This window comes from Macadamia integrifolia, unplaced genomic scaffold, assembly GCF_013358625.1.
Source record: "Macadamia integrifolia cultivar HAES 741 unplaced genomic scaffold, SCU_Mint_v3 scaffold3168, whole genome shotgun sequence".
Taxonomy (NCBI): domain Eukaryota; kingdom Viridiplantae; phylum Streptophyta; class Magnoliopsida; order Proteales; family Proteaceae; genus Macadamia; species Macadamia integrifolia.
The window spans coordinates 8,543-17,396 of NW_024869262.1; the positions used below are offsets into that span (position 1 = coordinate 8,543).

An 8,854-nucleotide genomic window follows, 5' to 3' on the forward strand; every position below is an offset into this window, starting at 1 on the left:
ACCCACCCCAAGAACTATCTCCCCACCTTGTTACTTACCTATCCTATCTATGGTAGGAAAGTTGTTTCCCTTTTCATGTATTTCACTTGGTAGTAAAATGGAATGATATTTGAAGTTTCATGTTGAAGGCTTAAGTTGTGGAATTAATCGTGCCTAAAAATAAATAAAAACTTAATGCATGAATAAAAGAGATTTTCTTTAGGCTAAAAATAAACTTTCACTCATAAAATGCAAAGTTTTGCATAAGGAAAAAAAAGCGACATAATAAACAACATGGGGGGGAAGATATGCATGTATTTGTGTTTACAGGAATTGTTGAAACAAATCCCTAGAAGTCAAGATCCTTATCTGAACCATGCTCGGTGTCATTGTGGAAAGTAGGAAGGCTAGTAGATGCTAATGCCAAACTTTCCAGCCTTTATGTGAGAACCTCAATCTGCATCTGCATTTGGGCATTCTCTTGTCAATAAGAGTTGGCTTCTCTCCTTAGGACATTGTTCTCCCTTTCTTGGGAAACATAGAGAATGATCAAGAAAAGAAACAAAGAAAAAGGACAAAGAAAAGGATGATACCTTGTCAACCACCACCTCATAAAGACTCGTGTGCATTCTCCTGAGCTCAGAATAGACCTTCGGAGACACCTGAGAAAGAGCATGTCAGTCAAAAGAAATCAAGAATTAACCAAACAAGAGATGTTTGGATACTCACATAGTTAAATAGAAGGGGTAGTCCGAGAGTAGTGTCTCTGTCTAGTCAACACTCCAGGAGCTGAGGGATACTAGGATGGGTCACATTAGGATAGGTCCAACCTGGGAAACAATGGAAAGGAATGGTGGCCATCCTAAGGGATCCACTCACACTAGTAGAAGACTTGGCTTGGGAGGATGTAGAAGCACCTACTTGTGACTAAGTGGGCGAGGCGCCCACAGACCGTGCCCTCCACTAAAAGAACATCAATCAACAAAAGAAAAAAACGAGAAAGATTTGAAATGTGAAAAGAATGCTTAAGAGGGTAAACATACCAGTGGCCTTCTAGGACCGAAAGGGGCACAGACCAATTCCTCTTCAAGAAAGGCCCCATGATCTGTGTCCTGATCTAAGAAGGAGTCATCCCATACTCCTTCAGCCAATCCATCAACCTGACTCACGGGGATACACTCCAGATGATGCATAATAGGACGAGGAAGAAAAGGAGTGGAGCGCACAGCAGGATTGGACCACTGAGGTGTGATGCGCTCTCCTAAGTACTAGGCATGCTTCTAAATAGGACACGGTTCTCGGTTAGGTACTTGGCTTGAGCAGCTTCGTCAAGCTTGGGAAATATGAGGTGTTGAAATGGCCTCCAATTAACCTACAAAGTCAAGAAGAGGTAAGTACCACACAATGCAAAAGGAAATTTGATACCCAAAATGACTTACTTCTATAAGTCAACTCAGGATAGAACGGGCAGTGGTCCCAAGAGGATGGTGCCGACTCCCCGATACCTGGCTATCCCCCTATCTTGTGGTTGTGGGGAAGGGTGAGCTTTGAGGATCCTTCAGGATGGGGGTCACAATCTCTAGGTGTTTATAACACCAAGGCTGAATTGAAAGATCGAAATAAGGAGATGCAAGCAATTAGATATTAAATAAAAAAGAGAACAAAAAGAAAAAGTCACCTGGAGAATGTAGCCTACTCCCTTGGGGCCTCGATCTCCGTATGATAGTAGATCCAAGGTCCGTAAAAAGTATGCATAAGCGGCCCCAGCCCAATCCCAAGAATCTACCTCTTGAAGATTTCGGAAGGGGCTACCATACGGATGTCCATTCTACCTTGGAGGTCACTAAAAAGGCACTATGCCACAGCCAATAGAAGGAAGGAGCGGATTATCTGTGCAAGGTTACCTGGATTTACCCTCAAGTCTAGTCTCATCCAATGGGCATTGATCACACCTAAACGGACATGCATTTGATCCTCCTGAATCTCAATACCGATCAATTCCGTGAAATCCTGTGCAGTTATGCTATCAGGAAGGGATAGAGGCCTCCCCCCAAAGGGTACGCTCGTCAAAGCATAAAAACACAAGGGTGTGATGGTGATCTCGCCAGTGAAAAAATGAAAAGAATGGGTATTTAGCCACCACCGCTCCATTAGAGCTCCTGCCAATGCCAAACTAAACTTCTTGGTCTCCAGAAAGGCCAATCGACTCAGGTAAGTAGAATCTACTTGTCCCTTAACCCTATGAGGGAGCATTTGGTACCAATCCCTGACTGAATTCGGATAACTATATTTGGAAGTGTAGGTGGCACTCCATTCTTGTGCTTCTAAAAAAAATAATAAAAAAAAAAAGAATAAATGCACCAAAAAATAATGAATAAATAAGAAAAAAAATGCAAGGACTTACCCATGTGCCCCACACGGAGTTGCATATATGGTCTCGGGTCCTGTGGAGCATATGCCCGGTGTACTAGTCCGTGGGACTATCATCCCTCTAGGAAGAAGTACCACACTCTTTGGGCCATCTAGCTAGATTCCTCCCTGAGTTCTTCTCTTCCTTTTGTTGACCATATTTTCCCAAATTACAAGGAACCCCAAAAAGTTCACAATTTATAGAAAGTTCTAGAAAGACTTCAAATTCTCTAAATGGCCCCCTCCTCAAGAACTATAAAGATCTTCAAGGATAAGATGAAGAACTTCAAGGAGAATTTGAAGATCTTCAGAAAAAATTTCAAGAAACCTGAAATAATGCGAAAAGCTTCGAATTTTAGAGAAGATTCCAAAACCCGAGGTCACTCGCTCACAAATCATTCCCAACTTAGAAAAATCAAAATGAGAAATAAACAGAAGGGGGGGGGGACCATTTTATGGGTAAAAAATTTGTTTTCTCAAAATAGAAAAAAAAATTGAGATTCCAATTCCAAGGTGTAAATTAAAGATTCTTACCACAAAATACCAAATTCAAAATAATTTCTTGTGGTAGATGAAAATTATATCAAAAGAAATTGGAAGGTAAAAACCAAAAGGGAAGGTGAAATACCAGTCAAATTTAATGGGTAGATAAAGAATTACCTCAAATTAAAATAGGAAGATGAAATCCAAATCAAAGTTTGAGTGGTAGATGAGAGTTATATCACAAGAAAAGGGAAGGTAAAATTCAAATTCAATTGGTAGATAAAAATTACATCACATGTATGTAAAAGACGAAAATCAAATTAAAAAAAGAAAGTAAAATTTCAAAAGCCAAAATTCAAGATTCAAAATCAAAAGCCAAAATTTAAAACTCCAATTCAAGAACCCCAATCAATAAAAAAATTTAAAGAAAGAAAAAATTTCATTGACCCGGCCTCAGGTGGCTCAATTTCATTGACCCGGCCCCAAGTGGCCCAATTTCATTGACTCAACCCCAGGTGGCTCAATTTCATCAAACCGGCCCCAGGTGGCCCAATCTCATTAAACCTGCCCCAGGTGGCCCAATCTCATTGAACAGGCCCCATGCGACCCTTTCTCTTTGAATCGACCCCAAGCGGCCCAATCTCATTGGTCAATTCCATAAGATTGGCAGAAGGAAGCCTAGCTTAGGAAGAACATTTTCAAGCACTAACATCCTCTATAAGGATGGCTCAAATCTCTACAAATGATGATTTCATCTACTAAGATCTTCTACAGGTAAGGCTCAAATCTCTACAAATGATGATTTCATGTACTAACATTTTTAGCAGGGGGGATCACATCTCTGCAAACTGATGATTTCATATACTAATATGTTCTGTAAGGATCTTTGTAAAACGTTGGTTAAACATCTTCTACCAGAAAATTTTTTTTCCTACAATCGGTAGCCCCCCAGTAAGATCCTAAACTTTAAAGTAGTTAAGAGATATTACCAGTTGCATTTGCAACTTCGTCATTGTTGAGCAAGATGATGAAAGTACATGCTCCAGGTGACAAAATGTGGTCATTCTTTTCTTTGTCATTCGACTGTCTACACAGGCCTTGGCCAAAGAGGGGCATTCTATAGACACCCAATTTTGTCACCCTCCTTCGGCTATGATGACTTACGGATCTTGGACGTGACCTTTCGCTTCCGATTGATAGAGATGATAACCAACTGACGTAACTATTCTCAGAAGCATTCCATACTCACCCAAAATTCCCAAAAATCACATGCGAGAGAAAAGAAATGTCCAATTATGACATTCCATAGATGAAGGAATCTGGTCCAAAGAAACTATACAGATGCATAGTACTCAGAATCATGATTTCAATGATACATGGTACGTCAAAATCAGAACATCGGATCTTCCACAATCACTTGCAGAAATTACACCTTGAGCACCCAAACCCCGCCCATACAAGCCCCCATGCCTTGCCTTGAGTCCAAACCCTGCCCATGCGAGCCCTTGCACCTTTCCTAGAGTGCCTAAACCTCACCCATGCAAGCCCCTATGGCCTGCCTCACACATGCCCCACACCCTTACCTACACCCCATGCGCACTTTACTAGCCTTGCATACTCCGCATACCCTGCACTCTGCTAGCCTGCATACCCCCACCCCTACCCGGGCCCTGTGAACACCCGACCAACCCCCAGCACCCCTATTTTAGCTCCAGTGCCCCTGCCTTAGCTCCAGCACCCCTGCCTTAGCTCCAGCGCCCCTGCATTAGCCCTAGCACCCCTACCTTAGCCCGAGCACCCCTCCCTTAGCTCCAGCACCCCTCCCTTAGCTCCAGCACCCCTGCTTTAGTCCCAATGCCTTTTTTATCCCATTAGCCAATAAAATCCACTTTTTAACCCTATTGGCCAAGGAAATCCCCATTCCTCCCCCCATTGGCCCAAAAAATCTATAAATACCCCCCCTTTCGGTTTTGACACTCAACTGTGGGGCCCGACCCTTGCTCTTCAGGTTGATGACCTGCAAAATCCTCTAAAAGGGGTGCACACGTGGGATGAGCTCACTAGCTCAGTAAGTGAAAAGAAGGACCACACAGCAGTCCACACAACAATCACAACCATATGCACTATATGCTATGCAATTCATTTTTAATCACATCCACCTAACAACATTACTAAGTCTTTGGTTTAGTGCTACTACAACCACAGTGCGCGTATACTCAGGGTACGAGCCGCGAACTCCATCCCACGATACGCCCATAGGGCTGTCGGAGAAGGCCCACCATGAGTACTCAGAAAAGTAAAGCAAGCCGACCACCGGCTCTCAACATAAAAGTAAATGACAAAAAATAAAGGTGCTGACTCCAGCAATTTAAAAGCAGTACGATTAGCCCTCTTGAATATACCACCGGGGTTGCCGACTGTCCTAATGACCAGCTGGGCGTATGTCTAACCACCACAGTGACCCAACAACCGCGACCACTGCTTCCCCCCAAATGGTAACCCAACACCTCAACCCCTGTTGGGAAGGGTAGTAGCACGGGAAGATGATAATCCTACACCGCATGCTCCTATATGACATAGTACAATTGCATAGTACCTCCGCGTCCCATTCCACGGGCCACCATTGCACTCGTTTCCAAGCCGACTATGGCATCTAGTCTATTAATGCATTATGCACAATGATGTCAACATTCATCACATAAGCCCATCACCATTTGATATTGAGAAAATAAGCACAACATGCATGGCAAAAAAATATAAGGATGGCTAAGCTACATAGCATTTGCATGATGACATGGCTAGTCTATATACAATTAAATGAATGCCAAAAAAGCCTTGAAACAAGGTCAAACATCCTCTCCCCACTTACTTGTAGTGTACAAAGACTCACGCCTAGTACGGGTGAGATCCGGTGCGAGAAGCGTAAGTTTTGGTGAACCTATCATAAGTGAACAGGGTTAGCATTTTGCCACTTTGGGATCAAAACTAACAAGATTTGATGACAAAATCATGTTTAGAATCCTAAAAAAAGGTCACACGTCCGTTTTGGGTCTGTTTGGATGTAGAAATCACGTTGGGAGTCTCTCGAGTGGGTCGGACAGCCCACCTATCATGACCCACCAGTCATGACGACCGGTAGGTCGGCCCGCTAGTTGGCCTTGAGGGCCTGCTAAGACCGGAGGGTAGGTTGGCTCACCAGTCGACCCACCGGTAGGGCCCGTCGGTTGGCCCCGAGGGCCTACCCTCTTAGGTGGGCCATTTGGCCCACCGGTCTTGGCGAGAAAATGCCATTTTCCCCGAAACCTTCCCCAACCTTTGGGGAATCAAATGGGGCTTTTCTAAATCCATTCTCCACACATTCAAGGTCTCATAAGATGGTTCTAACCTAGATCTATGTTAGATTTAAGGAATGGAAGCCATCTTACCTTCTTTGCTCAAGAACTCGTTCAAAAACCCCAAAATCACCTCAAATCGCCAATGCTCCTCCAACCGTGAAAACACTTCTTCAAATCCTTCAAAATCAATACATAAACCATCTATTAAACCTTAGATTCATCATCTCAAAGGGGATTTACAAGACCACAAGAAACACTACCCAAATCAAGGGTTTTACTTGGGTATGGTGAAAGTTTTGGGAATATAGCCTTCGCTCACCTCTAAACGTAGATCTCGTGTTGGGGATCACTCTTCTGGTGTCGGAATGGGAAGATCAAGCTTTGGCGCCGCTTAAATCCATTCCTTCTTCCTCTTCCTCCCCTTTCTTCTTCTCCGTTCTCTTTTCTCCCTCCTTTTCTCTCTCCTCTTTACTCTTCTCACCAAACGCCCGAGTGTCATAAATGAGAAAATAAAAACATAATAATAGCTATTTATACTTTTTGAAAACCATTAGTAACACATGGGTGGGTCACTCAGGTGGGAGGATGCACCCACCTGTGACTGCCCACCTGAGGGCCGAAAATGGGCCCACAAGTGAGTTTTTGATGGAATTCATCTCTCGGCATGTAACTCGCTCTCGGCATAAGGTATACTATACATATACACTTTAGGATACGGCTACATACTAGCATTATCCGTACATGACCTTATGATATGCACATGTTCACGGCTTGGGTACACCCGTATCCTCTGGCACTGACTCGGACTTGTCTGGCCAACCCGTGTTCAGAGTCACCCTTGCCATCATGGTCCATAAGGAACCCGCCTTAGCCCTCTCTAGTTTGGGTCTTGCATGGTTAAATCGGGTTAACCGTGTAATTAGACCGGGTTTAAAAGTAGGGTATCACAAATTTCAGTGGCTTTCAATTCTCCTAATCCTAGTTGCTTGTACACATGGTAAGGTAAAAGATTCACACTTGCACCAAGGTCAAGTAAGGCATGCTTAATGTAGGTGTTGCCTATGACACAAGATATGGTAGGGCTCCCTGGATCCTTATACTTGGCTGCTATAGGCTGAGTAATTATGGAACTAATGTTACCTGCCAAGAATGCCTTTTTGGGCACACTAGTGATACGTTTGTGAGTACACAAATCTTTTAGTACCTTTGCATAGGCGGGGATCTGGGATATGGCATCCAAAAGAAGGATGTTCACTTCTACCTTTTTGAAGACTTCTAAAATTTTGTCCATGGAAGCAGTCTTCATTTTGTTTACCAAGCGATTAGGAAATGGGACAGGATGAACATAAGGACTGTTAGAGATTTGCCCCTGTTCAGAAGAATCATTTTTGGATTCCTCAACCAAATCATCTTTAGTTTCAGAAAAATCTTTAGGTTCATCAGACGAACCTGAAACAAGAGGCACACTTGTGTCCTCAACTGAAGGAGAGTTAATATGAGTAATAGATGAGGAAGATTTAGGAACCCTCAATAAGTATTCTCTACCACTCCTAAGGGCATAAACAACATTACATTAGTTAGAGACCCCTTGTTGGGTCTGACCTTGTACTATATTCAGTGGTGCATTAGTTGATCCTTGTGAACTAACAGGCTAATGATGCCTAGGGTTAGGCTCTGGTTGACTGGGTAAAGTTTCTTTCTCTCTCTCACGCATAATTGAGACAACTTGGGTAAGTTCTCTTGTAATATTTTGATGGCTTGTCATGAGGAGGGCCATATTTTTTTCCAATTCACTTATTCTACTTGTCTCTCTAGTGTTGGTAAACTCAAGGGGTTGCTGATAAGATGATAGGAGAGGAGCCCTAGGAAAACTCGCCTGAGGTCCTATATTTGACCTAGGAAAAGTATTTTGAGAAAAAGATTGTTGTGCAAAGGGAGGCCTTTGGAATCAAGGTTGACCTTGATTATGGAAATTGGAAGGTCCTACTTGGTTGCCTTGATTCTAAGAGAAATTTGGGTGATTTCTCCATCCTGGATTGTAGGTATTACTATATGGATTATTCTGGTATAAGACATTAATACTATCATTAGAAGTGCCCCCAGAGGTGTTGGGACATTCTTCTATGACATGTCCAGGGGATTGGCACCAAGCACAAATCTTAACCAAATTGACTGATGATGGCTCTCTAGGAACAATAGCCTCAATCCTCTTGATTAGGTTATCCAAATGGGCTTCCTTGGCTACTATCCCATCCAAAAAATATCCTTTTCCTCATATAGTTCTTTCACTCTCTTGGGTTGATTCCCACTCACGGGTTTTGTCAGCTAAGTCAAGTAAGAATTCCCATGCCTTTCCTTCATCTGTAAAGGATGTGAATCCCTCAGGGCACATAGACTCTATCATTTGTTTAGTTGGGTAATCAATACCCTCATAAATTATTTGACATAAATGCCATAAGTCTAGGCCACGGTGAGGGTGAATCTCTCCATAAGTTTGGAAAATGACTCACTAGACTTTTGCCTAAACTGAAGGATATCACTTCTAAGCTTATTGGTCTTGTGAGTTGGGAAAAACTTCTTAAAGAAGACAACTGTGAACTGTTCCCATGAGGTTATAGAATTTGTGGGTAACCCATACAACCACTTCT

At 42.8% G+C, this 8,854-nt stretch overlaps 1 long non-coding RNA gene across 1 annotated transcript; it reads right to left on the reverse strand.

The window, feature by feature from the left end:
• Positions 1 to 278: 278 nt before the first annotated feature.
• LOC122067852 lies at positions 279 to 919 on the reverse strand. The gene is made up of 3 exons (XR_006136896.1): positions 709 to 919; positions 573 to 641; positions 279 to 442 (listed from the first exon to the last, which is right to left on the reverse strand). It is a non-coding gene; the product is annotated as an uncharacterized LOC122067852 (long non-coding RNA).
• Between the last annotated feature and the right edge of the window lie 7,935 nt (positions 920 to 8,854).